This window comes from Canis lupus, chromosome 4 (genome assembly GCF_003254725.2).
Source record: "Canis lupus dingo isolate Sandy chromosome 4, ASM325472v2, whole genome shotgun sequence".
NCBI classification, from domain to species: Eukaryota; Metazoa; Chordata; class Mammalia; order Carnivora; family Canidae; genus Canis; species Canis lupus.
Window position 1 is genome coordinate 75,133,585 of NC_064246.1, and position 22,241 is coordinate 75,155,825.

At 36.9% G+C, this 22,241-nt stretch overlaps 1 long non-coding RNA gene and 1 other non-coding gene across 3 annotated transcripts in view; both read left to right on the forward strand.

The window, feature by feature from the left end:
• Positions 1-22,241, forward strand: part of LOC125755009 (uncharacterized) — a 78,181-nt gene that overhangs the window by 489 nt on the left and 55,451 nt on the right. Inside the window, exons 2-4 of one of the 2 annotated variants that reach the window (XR_007410417.1) lie at positions 893-1,453; positions 13,263-13,406; positions 13,493-13,633. This is a non-coding gene — a long non-coding RNA (uncharacterized LOC125755009). The remainder of the gene's footprint in view (positions 1-892; positions 1,454-13,262; positions 13,407-13,492; positions 13,634-22,241) is intronic. The other variant, XR_007410418.1, reaches the window with a different exon arrangement.
• Positions 8,390-8,528, forward strand: LOC112652854 (U4 spliceosomal RNA). Its single transcript, XR_003131769.1, has one exon. It is a non-coding gene; the product is annotated as a U4 spliceosomal RNA (small nuclear RNA).

Sequence of the window (22,241 nt, forward strand, 5' to 3'; positions counted from 1 at the left end):
TCCTAAGGGAGCATACATATCTCAGAGTCCTATCCTGGGTAATTGACACCATCCTGTTCATAGTGACATAATACATTTCCCTTCTGTTACATAGCTTTGTGCTCTCAGGAACCATGAGGTCGCTGATTAGTGTTGGTTAAGGTTCATCCTGCCTATGTTTTTTTTAATTATTATTTAATGAGAAGATAGGCAGACAAAAGATACTCTGTTCTGACTTCCAGAAGTCCATATTTAGCCAAAGGATTTGATCCAAATATGGTTGGATACTGATATATCTGAAAAACAGACCAATCACATGAGCACAAGTGATTTCAGATTTGTTAATGACTACCTGTTAAGAGTTTTGTGGCATCTTCTCTCTTACAGACACTATAATAAAAAGGATATTTGACAGAATCTAAAAATGCACCTATAAAGTAAAACTAAAGGGATATGTAAATTGTTATTGCTTGGATAATGGGTTCATTCCAGGTTTCTCAGAACTCATACTAACACTGTCCACAGTTAACTTCCCTTTTGGCCCCTTTTTCCTATTTTGCAAAACAAGCCATTTTCCTTTAAAATGAAAAGTTATGTCTAAAAAAGATGTTGCTACAGCCAGTGTCAGAGAAATTACCACCTGTACTCTCTTCTAAGATTTTTATGGTTTCAGATCTCACATTTAGGTCCTTAATCCATTTTGAATTTATTTTTATGTAAGGTCTAAGAAAGTGGTCCAGTTTCATTCTGTTGCATATAGCTGTCCAGTTTTCCTAGCACTATTTGTTGAAGAGACTGTCATTTTCCCATTGCATATTCTTGCCTCCTTTGTCCAAGATTAATTGACCATATAATTCTGGCTTTACTTCTGGGCTTTCTATTTTGTTCCATTGATCTATGTGTTTATTTTCAGCTAAATTAAAACTCAAGAAAAAACAAGTGTTGACAAGGATGTGGAGAAAAAGGAACCCTTGTGCACTGTTGGTGGGAATGCAAACTGGTACAGCCACTGTGGAAGACAATATGGAGGTTCCTCAAAAAATTAAAAAATAGAACTACCCTATCATCCTGTAATCATACTACTGGGTATTTACCCAAAGAATACAAAAACACTAATTCAAAAGGATATATAAACCCCTGTGTTTATTGAAGCATTATTTACTGTAGCCAAACTGTGGAAGCAGCCCAAGCGTCCATGGATTGATGAATGGATAAAGATGTGGTATACCTATACACAATGGAATATTATTCAACTATAAAAAGGAATGAAATCTTGCCATTTGCAACAATATGAATGGACCTAGAGAATATAATGCTAAGCCAAATGAACCAATGAGAGAAAGACAAATGCCATATGATTTCACTCATATGTGGAATTTAAGAAACAAAACAAATGAGCAAAGGGGAAAAAAGAGACAAACCAAGGAACATACTCTTAACTATAGAGAACAAACAGATGGTTACCAGAGGGGAGGTGAGTTGAGTGGTTGGGTGAAACAGGTGAAGGGGATTAGGAACACACTTGATGAGCATGGAGTATGGAACTGTTGGATCACTATATTGTACACCTAAAACCAATACAGTACAGTATATTACACCAGAATTTAAATTAAATTAGATTCTCTGTCCATACAAAAGTATGAATTTCTATTCCATTAATAATACCAAATTATTAATGTCTCAACAGAGATAAAGTGTTTAGAGCATTTAAAAATGACATAGGATCCTGGGGTGCCTGGGTGGCTTAGTTGGTTAAACATCTGCCTTTGACTCAGGTCATGATCTCAGAGTCCTAGGATCAAGTTCCACATGGAGCTCCCTGCTTAGCAGAGTCTACTTCTCCCTCTTCCACTTCCCCCTACTTATGCACTCTCTCTAAAATAAATAAAAAAAATATTTTTTAAATGACATAGGATCATATTTTTACATCATAATTCAGATGTATTGTCATGCCTTCTATTTTGTCCATAAAATTTTTATAGGATCCAGTGTATCAACATGTTGGAATCACCTGAGGAGTTCAAAAAGCTACTGATGCCTGGGCTGCCTCCTAGACCAATTAAGCCAGAACTTCTAGGAGGTGGGACACAGGCAACTCTAGGTATCAAAGGCCTCCCTGGGTGATTCAAAGGCTGCAGTTGTAAGCCACTGAGCTACAGTTCTCTTAATACCAAAGTGTAAATGGGGATCAGCCTACATGTTCTTTCCTTTACCAGAAATTTGCAATAAAAACTAAATTTCCAAATAAAAAAATTCATTTTAATTTAAAAGATCAGTTAACTATAAAAAATAAAATAAAGTGAAAAGTTATGGAAGGAATGTTTACAGGCCTTCAATAATTTACATTCCCTGCAACCCTAATAGAAGTCTTGATGGCTTATGGCAGGAAAGCAGGGTAACTTTAAGCTCACCTAGGCTCTTCTAACCTCTATTTTTTTTTATTTATTTATTTATGATAGTCACAGAGAGAGAGAGAGAGGCAGAGACACAGGCAGAGGGAAAAGCAGGCTCCATGCACCGGGAGCCCGACGTGGGATTCGATCCCGTGTCTCCAGGATCGCGCCCCGGGCCAAAGGCAGGCGCCAAACCGCTGCGCCACCCAGGGATCCCTCTTCTAACCTCTAAATCGTAGTCAGGATTTGTTGGGTTTATGAGGTTTTAGACAAGTAAACAATGTGCAGTTTAACTCTTTTCTGCTCTCAACCTTCCCAAAACCTTGCTCTTTTTGAGGTTCTGCTTTGGTTAAATGGTTAAGTCATGTGGGTGAACTCCCACTTTGCATTGGAACACCAGAATGCTGATTTTTCAGACTCTATCCTCTTTCAATGCTCTGAGAAAGCATGTACTGATTTGCCAGACCAGGGCTTTTCAAATTTTTACAAGTTGCAGTTCTCTTTGCATAGACATAATCTTCCAAGGGCACCCAGTAGGCAAAGCAGGTAAACATCTGTTGAAATGCAGATAGAGAGCTCAGAGCTCCACTTGACCTAGCTTCACTTTTCCCCATCACCTCACAGTTGCCCATAAACCAGACTCTTGGAACTCTCAGGGTGGGCAGAACTCAGCTTGAAAACTATTATCCTACTCAAAAGTATTTCCTTCCTTCCTCTGGACTCCTATTTCATTCACTGTTCCCCTTATTGATTGATTGATTGATTGATTGATTGATTGATTCATTCATTCATGCATGCATGCATGCATGCATACATTCATTCATTCATTTAGCAAATATTTATTGAGTATTAGCTGTGAATATCTGGCACTTAATTATGTATGGCCTGATATAATGCTTATCTAACTATATTGGAATTCTCAGTCTAAATGTCTACTTCCTCGTAGACTGTGGGTTCTTCCTTGGGTGCTCTGATCCTACACAGAAGTTGGAACATAATATATGCTTGATTTTCCCATAAATCCACAGGTCTCTGCTCAAATGGCACATGATTAAAGAGGTCTTTGCTGACCATCCAACCTAAAATCATACCTATTTCACCCTGTCTCCCTCTATATCCCAAAGCTACTTTTTCCTCATAGCACTTGTAACCACGTGATAAATTATATGTTATATATAATGTGTATATATAGATATATACACACATAAAGGGGGCCTATATTCTGGAGGGATGTGTGTATATATATATATATAATTCTAGAATAGTGCTAGGCATTTAAATTGATACTCATTAAACATTTGTTGAAGTGGTAGATGAATAATAGAGCAAATATGGGTATATACTGTTAGCATTAAAAAGATATTCATATTAAAATATATGTGTGACTCACTGAAATGGCACCTTGTTGTTGTTCTTGTTCTTGAACCTGGCTATATTATTTAATTATTTAGCCTGCTTCAAATTTGCCCAGTCTACCTCCATACTTCCCAATGATGGTAATGTGTCTGAAGAACCATAATTTCAGTGCTGGAGGAACTTACTGGTTCTATATTTTTATTTTTCCTATAAATTGAAATTCATCTGTATCCTGGTTTCTTTCTCTCTCTCTCTCTCTCTCTTTTTTTTTTGCAAATGTATTTTTTATTTTCTTTTTTTTTCAATTTTATTAAATTTTTCCTTTTAATTCCAGCATAGCTAACATAAGATGTTATATTAGTTCTGAGTGTACAATACAGTGATTCAACAATTCTACACATTACTCAGTGCTCATCATGATAAGTGTACTCTTAATTCCCCTCACCTATGTCACCCTTCCCTCCACCCACCTGCCCCTGTAACCATCTTTTTGTTCTCTATAATTAAGTCTGTTCCTTGATTTGTTTCTGACTCTCTGTTTTCTTATTTGTTTCATAAATTCTAAATATGAGTAAATTCATATGGTATTTGTCTTTGACTAACTTATTTCACTTAGCATTATACTCTCTAGCTCTATCCATGTTGTTGCAATTGGCAAGATTTCATTCTTTTTTGTAATTGGATAATTCCATTATATATACACCTCATTTCTTTATCCATTCATCAATACATGGACACTTGGGCTGCTTCCATAATTTGGCTGCTATAAGTAATGCTGCAAAAAACAAGGGGTGCATATATCCTTTTAATTTAGTGTTTTGTATTCTTTGGGTAAATATCCAGTAGTAGGAATTACTGGATCATATGGTAACTCTATTTTTAATTTTTTGAGGAACTTTCATTTTGTCTACCCCAGTGGCTGCACCAGTTTACATTCCCACCAACAGTACACAAGGGTTCCTTTTTTTCCACATCCTCACCAACACTTGTTTTTTATTTTGATTTCTCCACATCCTCACAAACATGTATTTCCTTTATTTTTGCCATTATAAGAGATGTAAGGTGATATCTCATGGTTTTGATTTTCATTTCCCTGATGAGGAGTGATGAGCATCTTTTCATGCATCTGCTGGCCATCTGGATGTCTTTTTTGGAGAAATGTCTATTCATATCTTCTGGCCATTTTTCAGTTGGATCATTTGGCTTTTTGTGTGTTGAGTTATATAAGTTCTTTATTTATTTAGGATACTAACCCTTTATCAGTTATGTCATTTGTAAATTTCTCTCTTTCAGTAGGTTCCCTTTTAGTTTTTTTTTTTTAATGTTTCCTTTGCTGTACAGAATCTTTTTATTTTAATGTATTCTCACTAGTTTATTTTTGCTTTTGTTTCCCTTGCCTCAGGAGACATATCTAGAAAATGATGCTACAGTTGATGTCAGAGATATTACTGCCTGTGCTTTCTTCTAGGATTTTTATGGTGTCCGGTCTCACATTTAGGTCTGCGATCCATTTTGAGCTTACTATTGTGTATAATGTGAGGAAGTGGTCCAGTTTCATTCTTTTACATGTAGCTATACAGTTTTCCCAACACCATTTGCTGAAGAGATGTTCTTTTTCTCATTATTCTTATCTACTTTGTCAAAGATTAATTGACAATGTAACTATGGGTTTGCTTTTGGGCTTTCTAATCTGTTCCATTGATCTGTGTATCTGTTTTTATGCCAGTACAGTGCTGTTTTGATTACTACAGCTTTGTAGTAGATCTTGAAATCTGGAATTGTAATGCATCCAGTTTTGTTCTTTTTCAAGATTGCTTTGTGTATTTAAGGTTTTTTTGTGGTTCCATTCAAATTTTAGGGTTATTTGTTCTATTTCTTTGAAAAATGCTATTGGTATTTTGATAGGGATTGCATTAAATCTGTAGATTGCTTGGGAGGTATGGACATTTTAATATTTATTCTTACAATACATGAGCATGGAATAACTTTCCATTTGTGTCATCTTCAATTTCTTTCAGTGTTTTATGTTATTCAGCCAAGCTTAAGTTCATCCCTAGGTATTTTATTATTTTTGGTGCAATTGTAAATGGGATTATTTTCTTAATTTCTCTTTGTGCTGCTTCATTATTACTGTATAGAAATGCAATGGATTTCTGTATATTGATTGTGTGTCCTGCAACCTTACTAAATTCATTTATTAGTTCTAGCAGTTTCTTGGCAGAGTCTTTAGTGATAGTTTTACTTCTTCTTACCAATTTGGATGTCTTTTATTTCTTTTTCTTTTCTGATTGCTATAGCTGGGACTTCTAATAATATGGTGAATAATAGTAGTGAGAGTGGACGTCCTTGTCTTGTTCTTGATCTTAGAGGAAAAGCTCTTTTTCACCATTGAGTGTGATATTAGTTATTCATTTTTCACATATGGTCTTTATTATTTTGAAGTATGTTTCCTCTAAACCTACCTTGTTGAGAGTTTTTATCATGAATGGATGTAGTACTTTGTCAAATGTTTTTCTGCATGTATTGAGTGATCATATGATTTTTTCTTTCCTCTTCTATCTTGAGGTATCATGTTGATTAATTTGTAAATATTGAAGCACTCTTGCATCCCAGGAATAAGTCCCCACTTAATTGTGGTGAATTATTTTTTAATGTATTGTTGGATTCAGTTTGCTAATATTTTGTTTAGGATTTTTGCATCTCTGTCCATTAGGGATATTGGCCTATTCTCTTTTTTGTGGTATCTTTATCTGGTTTTAATATCAGGATAAAATTGGCCTCACAGAATAAATTTGGAAGCTTTTCTTTCTCTTCTATTTTTGGAATAGTTTGAGATAATAGGTATTAACTCTTCTTTAAATATTTAGTAGATTTTGCCTGTGAAGCCATCTGGCCTTGGACTTTTGATTGTTTGGAGATTTTTTTATTCAATTTCATTGCTGGTAATGGGTCTGTTCAAATTTTCTATTTCTTCCTGATTCAGTTTTGGGAGGTTATACATTTCTAGGAGTTTATGGATTTCTTCCACCTGTCCAATTTGTCGGCATATAATTTTTCCATAGCATTCTCTTATAATTCTTTGTATTTCTGGGTGTTAGTTATTATTTCTCCTCTTTTCACTTTTAAGTTTGTTTACTCGAGTCTTCTTTTTTTATGAGTCTGGCTAAAATTTATGTTTTGTTGATCTTTAAAGGAAACAACTCTTGATTTCTTTGATCTATTCTATTGCTTTTAAGTTTTTATTCATTTTTTTCTGCTCTAATGTTTATTAGTTCTCTCTTTCCATGTGTTTTGGGTTTTGGTTCTTTTAAACTCCTTTAGGTGTAAGGTTAGGCTGTTTATTTGAGATTTTTCTTGCTTCTTGAGGTAGGCTTGTATTGCTATAAACTTCTCTTAGAACAGATTTTGCTGCATCCCAAAGATTTTAGACCACCGTGTTTTCTATTTTATTTGTTTCCATGTGTTTTTATTTCCTCTTTGATTTTAGTTGACCCATTCATTGTTTAGTAGCGTGTTATTTAACCTTATGTATTTGTGGTCTTTCCCAATTTTTTCTTGTAGTTGATTTCTAGTTTCATAGTGTTGTAGTTGGAAAAGATGCATACTATGACCTCAGTCTTTCTGAACTTGTTGAGACTTCTTTGTGGCCTAACATGTGATCTATCCTGGAAAATGTTCCCTGTGCATTTGAAAAGAATGTGTATTCTGCTGTTTTAAGATGGAATATTCTAAATATATTGGTTAGGTCCATCTAGTCCAATGAACCATTCAAGGCCTTGTTGATTCTCTTTTTTGGATGATCTGTCCATTGATGTAAGTAGGGTGTTAAAGTCCCCTGCTATTACTGTATTACTCTTGAATACAAGAGTATTTATGTTTGCTAATTTGGGTACTCCCATGTTGGGTACATAAATATTTATAATTGGTATATCTTCTTGTTGGATTGCCCCCTTTATTATTATACAGTGTCCTTCTCCGTATCTTGTTACAGTCTTAGTTTTCTTTTTTAAGATTTTATTTATTTATTCATGAGAGACACAGAGTAGAGAGAGGCAGAGATATAGGCAGAGAGAGAAGCAGGCTCCATGCAGGGAGCCCGGTGTGGGACTTGATCCTGGAACTCCAGGATCACCACCTGAGCCAAAGGCAGATACTCAACTTCTGAGCCACCCAGGCATCCCTACAGTCTTACTTTTAAAGTCTATCTTTTTCAGTATAAGTATTGCTACTCTGGCTTTCATTTGATGTCCATTCGCATGAAAAATGCTTCTCTAACCCTCACTTTCAATCTGCATGTGTCTTTAGGTCTAAAATGAGTCTCTTGCAGGCGACCTATATATGAGTCTTGTTTTTTTATCTACTCTGTCATCCTGTGTCTTTTGAGTGGAGTGTTTAGTCCATTTATATTTAAAGTAATTTTTTAGTGTTTTTAGGACATGACCTTGCCTCCCAGTTCCTTGGGAATTTGTTTTGTTTTGTTTAAGTAGTCTCTACACCCAAAGTGGGGCTTAAACTCATGACTCCAAGATCTAGAGTTGGATGATCTATTGACTGGGCCAACCAGGCACTACAGAATAATTAATGATGTGTATTTACTGCCATTTTGTTATTTGTTTTATGGTTGTTTTTGTAGTTTTTCTCCATTCCTTTCTTCCATTGCCAGCTTTGCGTGGTGGCAGTATTGTAGCCAATGAGGTTTATCCAAGGCACAATTATTGCTAATTAAAAACTTTCTTCCATTGCTCTCTTTCATGGTTTGCTGACTTTCTTTAGTGATATATTTGGATTCCTTTCTCTTTATTTTTTGCATATCTTTTACTCATTTTTGATTTGTGGTTACCATTTGGTTTGTATATAATATCTTTTATATATAGCAGTCTTGTATTAAGCTGATGGTTGCTTAAGTTAGAACCCATTGTTTACTCCTCTCCTCCCCCCATTTTAGGTATATGGTGTCTTACTTCACACCCATTTGTTTTGTGAGTCCCTTGACTGATTTTTACAGATATATTTATTTTTACTGCTTTTGTGCTTCCTACTTTCCCTACTATTGCATAGTTTTTCTTTCTACTCAGAGAGTTCCCTTTCACATTTCTTAGAGAATTTAATGGTTTTGAATTCCCTTAATTTTTATTTAGGAAACTCTTTACCTCTCCTTTATTTTACTTTATTTTTTTTAAGATTTATTTCTTTATTCATGAGAGGCACAGAGACAAAGAGACAGAGACATAGGAGGAGGGAGAAGCAGGCTCCTCACAGGGAGCCTGAGGTGGGACTCCATCCTAGATCCTAGGATCAGGCCCTGAGCCAAAGGCAGACACTCAACTGCTGAGCCACCCAGGAATCCTTTTACCTCTCCTTCTATTCTGAATAATAATAGTCTTGCTGGTTAGAATATTCTTGGATGCAGATTTTTTTTTCCTTTGAGCACTTGAATACATCATGACACTCCCTTCTGGCCTGCAGTTTCTGCTGAAAAATCATCTGATGGCCTTAAGTGGTTCCCTTGTATGTAACTGTTTTCTCTATCTCTCTCTCTTTCTCTCTCTGTCTCTCTCTCTGCTTTTAAAATTATCTCTTTATTACTACTTTTTGCCATCTTTTTATTTTATTTTTTTCACTTTCATTTTATTTTTATTTTTTTAATAATAAATTTGTTTTTTATTGGTGTTCAATTTGCCAACATACAGAATAACACCCAGTGCTCATCCCGTCAAGTGCCCCCCTCAGTGTCCGTCACCCATTCACCCCCACCCCCCACCCTCCTCCCCTTCCACCACCCCTAATTCGTTTCCCAGAGTTAGGAGTCTTTATGTTCTGTCTCCCTTTCTGACATTTCCTACCCATTTCTTCTCCCTTCCCTTCTATTCCCTTTCACTATTATTTATATTCCCCAAATGAATGAGAACATATAATGTTTGTCCTTACTTTTTGCCATCTTAATTACTATTTCTTGGTGTGGACCTCCTTGGGTTTATTTTGTTGGGGGAATCTCTGCCTCCTGGATCTGGATTTCTATTTCCTTCCCTAAATTTAAGAAGTTTGCAGTTATTATTTCTTCAAATAAATTTTCTGCTCCTGGGGCACCTGGGTGGCTCAGTCAGTTAAGTGTCTGCCTTCAGTTCAGTTCATGATCTCAAGGTCCTAAGATTTGGGCCCCACGCTCTGTTCCCTACTTGGGGAGGGGCCTGCTTCTCCCTCTCCCTCTGCCTACTGCTCCCCCTGCTTGTGTACTCTCTCTCACTCTGTCAAGTAAATTTTTAAAAAAATATTTTAAAAAATTCTGTTCTCTTTTCTTTCTTTTTTTTTTTAAGATTTTATTTATTTATTCATGATAGACACAGAGAGAGAGGCAGAGACACAGGCAGAGGGAGAAGTTTTTTTTAAATCTCATTGCTAAGGGTCTAACTGATGTCTTCCATTCTTTTCTCAAGTCCAGTGAGAATTTTTATGACCATTACTTTAAATTCTCTATCAGGCATACTACTTATCACCATTTCACTTAGGTCTCTTGCTGTGGTATTGTCCTGTTCTTTCATTTGTGACATATTTTTCTGTCTTTTCAGTTTGTCTAACTCTTTGTTTTTGTTTCTCTATGTTAGGAAGGACAGCTATATCTCCTGCACTTGAAAATAATGCGCTTCCCCAGAAGAGATCCTATAGTACCCTGCTGTGCAGTCCCCTGTTCACTAGAACCTGGCACTTTGGGGGTATCTCCTATTTGTGATGCCTACACCCTGCTGTTGTATCTGGCTGCCTTTTCCTTCAGTCCAGCCATCTGCAGTGGCTCTCTTTGCCTGCTGTGGGCAGTGTTTGATCCTTACAGTGTTGGTGAGCCAGACTGAGGACACCTTGGACTTGAATGGAGTCAGACCAGGAATTTGCCAGAGATGTAGTAGCACCAAACTGCAGGGCACTTTCACTGTATTGTCCCCTGAAAAGCTTTCAGTGGTAGGCAGGGCCTGCAGTCAGACCAGTTGTCCACCTCCAGCCCACTGCTGGGGCCTCCATCGGACTTGTGTTTGTGTTTATCTTTCCCACTCTCCAGATGCTGGCCACTATAGGGGTTGCTTGCACACTGCCAGGCCTGTGACACTGCCTTGTATGGGTTCTGGCCAAGACAGTTCTGAAGAGGGCAGATCCACCCAAGCACAAAAGTGAGGCAGGTGCAACAATGCTAGCAAGCTTTGCCTGTCTCCTTTCCTCTATGGGAGGGCCCTGCAGCACCTGGACTGAGGCAGGCTGTCTGGAGAGGTAGATTGGCAAAAGCACAACATGGGGGTGTGGGGCAGCAATGCTCACTAGTTAGATAGCAAGTCCTGGAGGTGTCAGTATGTTTATCCTGGGCAGCAGGGCAGGGAAATGGCACCTGCCAGTTCCTTTGCTCCCAGAGGAGTTCCCCAGGGATTTCTGTCCTTTTGGGACATGCTCTGATATTAGTAAATAACTCTTCCTCCCATATGCCCCAGGCACTTTTCAGACTGTTGCTTCTATGGCTGTATCTCCACAGGCTGTTGTGTTCTCTCTTTAGGGACAGAAACTCTGTTTCCTCTAGCCTACCAGCTTTCCCAGAGCTGAGCCGCTGATTTCTTTACAATTCCAGGTTTTAAATCCCACTAGTTGTAAGAACTCATGAAATTCAACCCCTCTGGTTTTCAAAGCCAACTGTTACAGGAATTCATCTTCCCTGTGTGGGATCCCCAGTGTGGGCATTTGTTGCTCTCCCTCTCTGTTTCCATCGTGTCCCTCCCTCCTGTAGACAGTCCCTCAAGTTCATTTAGTTTCCAACCACTTCTCTGCCCTCCTTTCCTCTTTGTGGCCTCTTTATATTCAGTTGTGGAGTTTATTCTGCCAATCTTCATGTTGTTTTCTGGGTTGTAAACACTGATGAAAGTGTCATCTAGTTGTATCCGTGGGACAAGGTGAGCTTAGGGTCTTCCTACTCTGCCATCTTCCCCAGAAGTCCTCTGGGAATGGCACCTTCTTGAGAGCAAATCTATGGCTTATGTTTCTTTTAATCCTGTACTTTTCTCTATTTCCTTCTGTGCCCATAACAGTATTTTGTGTGTGGCAGATGGGCCATACATTTAGTTGACTGATTAAGGAAAGGAAGGAAGAGAAAATGGTGCTATATTAATTTGCTAGGGTTGCCATAACAAAGCACAGACTGAGTGGCTTGAATAGCTGAAATTTATTTTCTCACTATTCTAGTGGCTAGAAGTCCAAGATCAAGGTACCTTTTCTTCTAGGCCTCTCTCCTTGGCTTATAGATGTCTTTTTTACTGTATCTTCGCATTCTCTTTCCTATATAACTATGTTCAAATTCCCTTTTCTTAGAAGGACAACAGTTGTATTATGTTAGGGCCCACCCTATTAACCCCATTTTAACTTAATCATTTCTTGAATCCCACTTTGAAGTACTGGGGTTTAAGGCTTCAATACATGAATTTTTAGAGGATACAGTTCAGCTTATCTCAGATGCTCTGCAGTAGAGTGCCTATAAGCTCCCTGTAACCCACCTTTGTGGCACACAGCTAATCATGTTCTGCCTTTGTTCATCCTCTTTGTTCAAGAGGATCATGTGGATGCTCACACCCTTTTCTTCCCTAACATCTTGTCTGTTGCCTATAATATAAAGCCAATGATCTTTAACCCAATATTCAAAACTTCCAATCTAAACTTACTTCCTCCTCTCCACTACATAAACTCTCTCTTGCAGCCAAATTCAGGCTAGGAGCTCTCCTAGTAAATTAAGTTCATTCCCACTCTTGTGCCTTTGTTAAGAAAATCTTTGCACCTGAAATGCTCTCTTTCCCTCCTCATCTACTTAAATTCTGCTCCTTCCACAGCCATCTAGAACCTTCCTCTTCATGAAGCCTTCCAGGCCACCATGAGCCCTTCCTCTTTCTGTGCCCTCATAGCACTTGACTACTCAGTGCAGTCCATGGACCAGCATCTTCTAGGAGCTGTTTAGAAATGCAAAAGCTCAAGCTGCACTCAGACTACCAATGAGAAGCTGTGTTTTATCAAGAAAACCAAGGGAACTGTATGCACATTTACGTTTGAGAGATCCTGCTGTCTGCCAGCTGGCTGATCCCCCTTTGACTCTTCCACTCTGCTTTAGTAGCTTTGCTTGCTTTATTGCATTGAATTGTTTGATTTTCAAATGGATTACACCTTATGTAAATATTTTTATAGTTCTACAGCTCTTTCAAAGCAAATTTAGAGTCAATTAACAAATATAGAGATGCCTGAGTGGCTCAGTGGCTTAGCCCAGGGTGTGATCCTGGAGTTCCAGATGGAGTCCCACATCGGGCTCCCTACATAGAGCCTGCTTCTCCCTCTGCCTGTGTCTCTGCTTCTCTCTATATATGTCTCTCATAAATAAATAGATAAATAAATAAATAAATAAATAAATAAATAAATAAATAAATAAAATCTTTTTTAAAAAAATTAACAAATATAATTTGAACATCTATGTACTGGGAAATAAACCTTAGAACTTAAAATCTGGCACAAACTTTCTCCTGCTAGAAAACACAGAAGAGGACTCATCACATAGCATTCAAAGCTATCACCTCAATACAGGAGGCAGAGAGCCACTTTCACCCTCTAGACCATTAGCAGAGATACCTGGACCAGACTAAGGAAAATTCAGTCAAACCTAAGAGTTTGGAGGTATGAATGCATAAGGGCCCAGTCCCTAGCAAAGCTTTGACAAGTAGCACATTGAGCAGCTGTGTTCTGTGGCCTCTGTCTTCCAGATCCATCTTCTCTGAAGTCATGGGAGTTGTGCCTTTCAGAGAAAAGAACACAGACTGACAAAGGAAGACTAATATCCTTTAATGCCTGAGATGAAGCATGAGAAGCTTGGTCATTTGAAAAATACCAAAGACATTCTTGAGGTAATTTAAGCATGAGGAAAAATGATAATGAAACAGTATGGCTTAGGTAGCAATGTTCATGATTAACTTCCCTTTATGTGTGTGTGCTTGTGTTTATGCGTTCATGTGTGTATCCATTTTTGTACCTTTGGATGTGGAAATAATTTCAAACATTTAGAAAAGCTGTAAGAATGTCACCTACTGTTAATATATTGCTCCCATTTATCAATTATAGACTTCTCTCTCTCACTTCCTTATTCTTTCTCCCTCTCTGTCTGTATTTATATATATTCACACACATATATAAAATTAATTTTTGAACCATTTGAGAGTCCTACATCAAGCCACTTTACCTCTATATATTTCAGGGTGTATTTTTAAGAGTATGAACATTCTCTTATAAAACCACAGTTACTGTAACATTAAGCTTCCTAATTTCTCTTGGCTTTGTTTCACCATTAAGATGACCACTTCCTACTTGATTAATATTTTTGGTGTTGCTCTCACATTTTGATTGATAAGCAATTTTCAGTGTAATTTACAGTTGTGAAAACACTTCACTATTACACCAGGTTTTTCCTACAAGCTCTTGGCTCTGCTGTGTTCACCTTCTCCCCTTTATCAGACCACCTCTAATAATTGGACTACAATAATATAGAACGTAAGGCGGTCACTAAAAATTTTTTACTTCATTTGCCCAGTTAGTGTTTGATCTGAAATCCATCCCATTATCATTAGAGAAAAATTGGATAATATATCTGAGGAAAAACTCAAGCCATTTTTATTATGGGCTGTATCAGGCTTTTGGCTATGGTTTTCGATTATTGTCTCTTAAGAAACAGAGATAAAAGACAGAACAAAGAATGGCAGGAGTTACACTCTGAAATGTGCAGGGAACTGGATTGATTTCATAAATTAAAAGGCAAAAACTCATCTTTTCAAATTATTAAAATAGCACTTCTCATTCTATGTATTATTTTTAAAAATGTAGTTCAGCTGAGCCATAATATGCCCTTCCAAAAGATAAAATGTCTTAATATTCAGAAAGACCATATTGTGCATTTGACCTGTATAGCAGCTCTTTATAAAGATTGGTCTGAAGGGAACTACATGGAGTCCCTTAAGTCCTACTTTCATATTGTATGCCCCACTGGCATCAGTAAACATAAGTGATTTTTACTCTTTTTAATGTGTGTGTATATATCCCTGTGATTCACAAAACAGGTTCTACAAAACAAGTTTTATAAATATATCAAAACTATATTCTGATTGTATTCTCATGCATCTATGGTGACCTAGAACCAGTGAATAATTTGTTCAAACACCCAATTAGCATGTAATGCCTAAATTTACATAAAAGTTAATGGAGTCTCAAATACTCCATTAACTCTCGTTGAATATTTACCACCATTCCCCATTAGGCTGCCTATAAAATGATTTCTACTAAATTAAATTAGGCTTATAAAGCTATAATTAAGTTATTAATGTGTTTTCTCAAGACTTAATCTTTGAACTTGTTTTATCTTATATCTCTGCTTGCTTCCTTGGTGATTATATCTCGTCTCATAACTAAATATAATCTGTATCTCCTGTCTCACTAGTCCCTCCTCTCTCTCTTGAATTCCTGAGCCATATATACAACTGTCCATTGACTCTTCCTGTCTAGTAGGTATCTCCCAAACCTCCAACGCTTGCAGTCTTCCCATCTCAATAAATGAAAACCTTTTTCTCCAGTACCATAGACTAAAATCCTTTGTGCCACCATGGACCCCATTATTTTTCTCACATTCTTCACCAGATCCATCAGAAAATCCTGCCATCTTCACCTTCAAAATATATTCCAAATTTGACCACTTCTTACCACATCACTGATAACACTCTGGACAAGCCACTATCATCTCTCACCTGGATTACTGCAAAAATTACCTTACTTACCTCACTAGTCTTTTCTGGTACCACCACCCTCAATCTTTTCTCCAGAAAGAAGCCAAAGCAATCTCTTCAATACCCAAATCAGGGCTTCCTGTTCAGACCATGATAAAGCAGCTGGTATTGAACCTATCCAACTATAAAACTGGATAAAATATATATATATAATAAGATATTGGACCGAAATCAACACAATGCTACAAACTTTAAGAGGAGGGACTTACATGAGGTGATTTCTACCTTTTCTTTGACACTTTTCAAAGAGTAGCAGTTTGGTGGGCTGAAGAAACCAAAGTGAGAGTTCAGGAATGCTAAAGTGGCTGGGATTTAAGAGAGGGCCTTGTCAGGGTACCAGAAATAAAGGAATCACAGAGAAGGAACCCCCAAGAGATGCATGGAAATTCTGGGACTTTAACTGAATGTTGAGCTACATGTGAGGGACTTTAACTGAGTGTTGAACTACATGTGTGCAAGGAAAGATTCCACGGGGCCTATTGGAGAACAGCTTCTAGGATGCTGAAAGTTGGAGAAAAATTTCCAAAGCCACAGTGTTTGGGAGAAGGTAGATATCTTGTTTAGCTAGAGAAGACAGGTTTTGATGAATACTCTATGTTGACATCACAAAAAGATTATGAGCTATAAGAAATACATTTTAAATTTTCTAGATTAATCACTAAAAGAACAATATCACAAAATATGGACAACTTGATTCTAAAAATTATAAGGACATGCAAAGAACCAAGAATAAGACAACTTTAAAGAAAGATAAAGTTGGAAAATTTACATTATCATATTTTAAGATTTCTTTCAAATCTACAAAAATTAAGAGAATATGGTACTAGTGAAAGCTTAGATAAATAGAGCAATGTTAGACTCTAGAAATAAACTCGTATATATTACCACATGATATACAGCAAAGGCACCATTATAATCTAGTGTGGGAGGAATAATATGTTTAATAAATAGTATTAGAACATTAAGGTATCAAAAAAAAAGAACATTAAGGTATCAAAACGGGGACAATATGTATATTCCCAGCCTCAAATCATATATAGAAATTCATTCAAGATAGACCATCAATTTAACTATAACAGATAAACCAAGTTTCTAGAAGAAAACATAGGCTTTTGCTTCTGTATGAGGCAAAGATTTCCTTAGTGGGACACATAAAGCAGTAACTATTTTTTAAAATGATAAATTGGATTTCATTAAAATAAAGAACTTCTGTTCATTAAAATGAATCATCAGGGAGGTAAACAGCAGGCTCCAAACTAGAAAACTATATTTCAACACATGTAGCTAAAAAATATTTTGGATATAAAATATATCAAGAGCTATAAATCAGTAAGAAAAAAACATTAAAACGGACAGAACTTGAACAGCTACTTCATTTCTAGATGGTCAAAAAGTATGTGCTTTTGAGCATCTAAAAGTGCTCAATATTGGGGCACCTGGTTGGCTCAGTGGTTGAGCATCTGCCTTTGGCTCAGGTCATGATCCCAGGGTCCTGGGATCTAGTCCTGCATCAGGCTCCCCGTAGAGACCCTGCTTCTCCCTCTGGCTATGTCTCTGCCTCTCTCTGTGTCTCTCATGAATAAATTTTTTAAAATCTTTAAAAAATGCTCAATATTATTACCTATCAGGAAAATGCAAGCTAAGACCACTTTGTGGTACCATTACACACCTACCAGAATGTCTTTTAAAAAGATTGACAGTATCAAGCATTGGCAAGGATGTCTAGTAACTGGAACTCTCTCTCATATATTGTCGATAGAATGTATCTCATAGAATGTATTTGTTCAACCACTTAGCAAAAAATTTTGGCCATATGTATTAAAGCCAAACATATGCCCACCCTATGACTCAGCATGTCTGTTCATACCCAAGATAAACTAGTGCATGTATTCACCAAAAAATATATATATAAATGTTCATAACATCTTTATTCCTAATAGCCAAAGCCCCAAAGCAACCCAAATGCCCATCAGTAGGAGAATGGATAAATGATAGTATATTCATCCATACAATGGAATAGTACACCACAATGAAAAAGAGAAAACCACTGATATGTGCAATAACATGAATGAATCTCAAAATATAAAGTTGAGCACAAAAATCCTGATAAAAAATATATTGCATAGTTCCCCTTAAATGTGGTTCAAAGGACAAACAAAACTAATCAGTGGTATTAGAAGACAGAAGATTGATTACCTCATTGAGGAAGTGGAACATGGACTGAAAGTAGCAAGGAATCTTTTCAGTTCATGGCAATCTTCCATATCTTAATCCAGGTGTTGGCTGCATGGGTGGATACATATGTAAAATTTTACTGAGCTACCCACTTAAGGTTTGTGCATTTGTGTTTAAGTCTACCAATGTGTAAGTTACATCTCAATTTTTTTACTACTTTAGAGGGAGAAAAAAAGTCCAATCATGTCACTTCTCTGTTTAAACCTTCCGATGGCTGGCTTCCCATCTCACCCTTCAGAAAATCCCAAATCCTTTCTGTTTAACATAGCCTGCCTACACAATCTACCTCCCCACCAGTTCCCATAATGCTCCATCCTGCTATTTCTGAAATATATCAGGTGTTCTTCTGGTCTCAGGGTCATTGCTCTTCCCTCAAAGGCTCTTTGTATACTCATTGCTATTAACATAGCATGATTTTATGGAGTATTTATTATTGGTCTCCTACACCTGACTGTAAGCTCAATGAGGGCAGACATTTTTGTCAGTTTTATCCATCATCATATCCTTAGCATCTAGGAGAGTCTGACATATGATAGGTGCTCAATAAATATTTTGCAATGAATGAATGAATAAACCATCATCATAACATTTTCACTAAATATTGGACACCTTTTGTGCACGCTTCATATTCTCTCACCCAGTCTCTTATTCCAACCATCCTATAGCATCCAATTCCATACAGACTTTGTCCAGATTGTCCTATCTTTAATGTGATAGTGACTCATCTTGGACCATGTGAGGCATCTTTCACTTCTTGCATTCAGGCTTTCTCTAATGCCAAAGTGTAGGAGTCTACTTCCTACATGAGAACAACCCAAAAGAGTGGGACAGCTAATTCCATTGAAAAGATCCTTGATCACTGGGGAGAAAAGCTAATGGATAAATTCATCCTCCTTTAATCTTCTAAGGCAAAGGTAAGCATTTTTTTTTTTTTTGGTAAGGGGCCAGATAGAAAATAATTTAGGTTTACAAGCCATACAGTCTCTTTCACAACTACTTGACTCTGCCATCATAACCTGAATACACCATAGGAAATAAATAAATGAATGATGTAGCTGTGTTCTAATAAAACTTTATTTACATAAATAGCTGCCCAGGCAGATTTTGCCCCAGAGGCCATCATTAGCCAACTCTTACTTAAGGCAACAGTATGAGAAACATTTCAAAAGGCTCATCATAAGTTCCCAACAGGATCAAGTACCTATACTGCTTTTCCTACAATGGTTTTCAAATCAATAATGCATCCCTGTTTTGGCTTTTCCTACTTCCCTGTTTCACTTTCCATCTTTCTTCAGAACCACTTCCCAAATAAATTACCTACATGCAAGCCTTAGTTTCATGTTGTTTTCAGAGGAACCCAGGCTATACCATGGTTCTTAAAAAGCATGATTGTATTGGTTTTTTTTAAGATTTTATTTATTTATTCATGAGATACACACAGAGGGAGGCAGAGACATAGGCAGAAGGAGAAGCAGGCTCCACACAGGGAGCCCGATGAGGGACCTGATCCCAGGACCCCAGGATCACACCCTGGGCCAAAAGCAGATGCTAAACCACTGAGCCACCCAGGCATCTCACATGACTACCTTCTTACCATAGGTCAAATACCGTTTGGTTCCTGATAGTAAGTACAAACAGTCCTTAATCTCATAATAGGCTATTTTACTGGAAAATATACCATAAGTAAAAATTATATGAACCAAACTGATTTTTCTAAGAAACAGTGTAACTAGTTCTTTGGGTTCAAGGACCAGATGCCATTTTTCCTGAAAGCATTTTTAAGCAAACGTTATAGCCGTGGCCAAAATAGTAAACAAAATATAAAACATTTAATATAACAACTTAGATTATCAAACTGTACAAAATTCTCTTATTTTTGTGATTCCTCCCTCAATTTTATTTAACGTATTAGAAGAATACCTAATGTGATGAAACTCTGACAGATATTCATGAGGAAATGTCAAACCATTTTTAATGGCAGTTGAAATTTGATCCAGGAATGTTAGGATTCCTGCTTTTGTGCTTTTCTTTTTTTTTTTTCAAGTTTTTTATGTGGCAACACAGGCTTAAGAATCAGTTGTTCATGAGAGACTCCTAACTCTGGGAAACGAACAAGGGGTAGTGGAAGGGGAGGTGAGTGGGGGGATGGGGTGACTGGATGATGGACACTGATGGGGGCACTTAATGGGATGAACACTGGCTGTTATACTATATGTTGGCAAATTGAACTCCAAAAATATATATACAAAAAAAGAATTAGTTGTTAAACGTTTGTTCCAGTGTTTTAAATTTTTTCCTCAAAATTATCTGTCTACTTATCATAACCCTTGACAAGTGGTAATATGCTTATATCTGCCAGATAAAGAGCTGAAAATATGAAATTCACTAGCTCAGATCACTGTAATAAATAGAGAACTATGACATAAATTCCCAATGTGGCAGCCTGCTGTTGCAAGCTAATGTTAAAAACACTGGCACTTGAAATCTATACATTTGTTAACTGTAGGTAGCCATTCCACAAGATTTGATGTTGTCTACAAAGAGATTTTACAGAGTATTGATGGTATTACTTCTGGAAGAAGAGCCAAAAAGCAAGGTCTTCTGGTAGAGAATAACTGCATAGGTTCATTTCCACTTACATGGGGAATTGAGTCCTTTCCTCAAGTTAAGATGCCAGGTTCAATTTCTGCCTCCTCTATTTCCTATTTCTACTTCACCTTGCTAAACCTCAGGGTTGTTTTGTTTTTTTTTTTTAATCTGAAAGGCAAGAATAAAAATAGCACCAATCTCAAAGAGTGTTGTGAGGATTAAATAATGATTTATGAACAGAATTCTACATAGTTCCTAGCACACAACAAATACTTATTAGTAAATCTTGACTGCCACCGCTGTCATCATCATCATCACCATTTCTTTCAAAAGAGTATTTAAACTTTATCTTTTGTGGACCATTTAACACCTTTTCTTTTCTTCCATAAGTTTTGCATCCCAAAATTAGAGCAATGTTCCTCAATCCCTTTTAACTCCATTTATATAAGCATAAAACTGCATGCAGTACACTCCACATTCTGATAGGCTACCATAAATCATTGGAAACCTTAAGTAATGCATTCTTTCTTTTTAATTTTTATTTGGCTTTGGTTTATGCAGCTGAAATTATGAAATTATGTTCCCGTTGCCCCATTCCATATTGTATTCCCCATAGCCCTTGCTTCTGGTTTCCTGTCCTCAAGGAGTCCAGTCAGGGTAACAAACAAACAAACCAGTAACCTCGACATAGCTTTTAGAATTTTTCTAGTGGATGTAGTAGAAGAATAAAGGAGAATGCAATCAGGTCAACTTGAAATGGAGAGCAGATGGATGCCCTTCTCTTCTGCCCTCTAAATGCCTTTAACTCCTTATTAAAACATTTTCACTGGTCCATCCTCCCACTTACTTGAAAATTTTCTTTAATTATCATCACTACCCCTGCCCACATCCTCCACCATTATGCCTCCCCATTAAAATTCCCATTAGCTCAAAATATGATGTCAATGATATCTTAAGAGTGAAGAATAGATCAAACTAGTTCACACTAAAAGGAATAAATGACTCCTGCCTCAGTGCACTAGCTCATTCTATTTTCAGCTCTTTATATTGAAATTCCTTCCCCCTTAGTTTGGAAATAAAAGTATAAAGAGAGAATATCAAGAAATGCCAGTGTCGTCCTCCTCCTAGGAGATCTACATGGAAATCTTGAACTAGTTATCCCTAAGGGCTACATTCCCAAAGGTGGAATTTCAGTGTGACTGGCTCATGTGTATGTGTGTTTAGAGTGGTGGGGGAAGTGGGGAGGTTTGCCTGGATGTGAACAATTGCCCCTTACATAGCTCTTTGGAAAGTATGAATTTTTTGCATATTAAGTGGTCTTAGAGTAGGCCCTATCTATGAAGAGAAAATTTCAAATGATACATGTATTGCTGAGGCATATAAATGGTTCTTTGCAAATGTATAAGTATCCTTTTTACAGTAGGTAGCTTATGTAAGAGAGAGACATAATTTAAAATGAAATGTAGGAGTATGGAGTGATTATTAAGTTTCAAGGTAGATTCTTATGCTGTTGGCATCTTTGAGAAATAAAGCTTAATCCAAGATGATTTGAGATGAATCAGAGGGTAAAGAACACTACACAAATACTTCTGCTGTCTAAAGCTAAATTGCTTTTGGGCATTCCTCCATCTGTAAAGAGGCAGGAGACAAGATTAATGTTTGTTTGACATTCTAGCCATTAGGTACAAAGTTTAGTCTTCAGTGAGGAAAGGGAATCACTTGTAGTTTCAAAAAAAATGGGAGACAAAAAGCCTTCAGCTAAGGAAGGAAAAGTTTAGACTAGATATTAGGAAAAAGAATGTTCTTATGAACAAGAGCCACAGAGTATTAGAGTAGGTTCCCAAAAGAGGTCAAAGGAGCT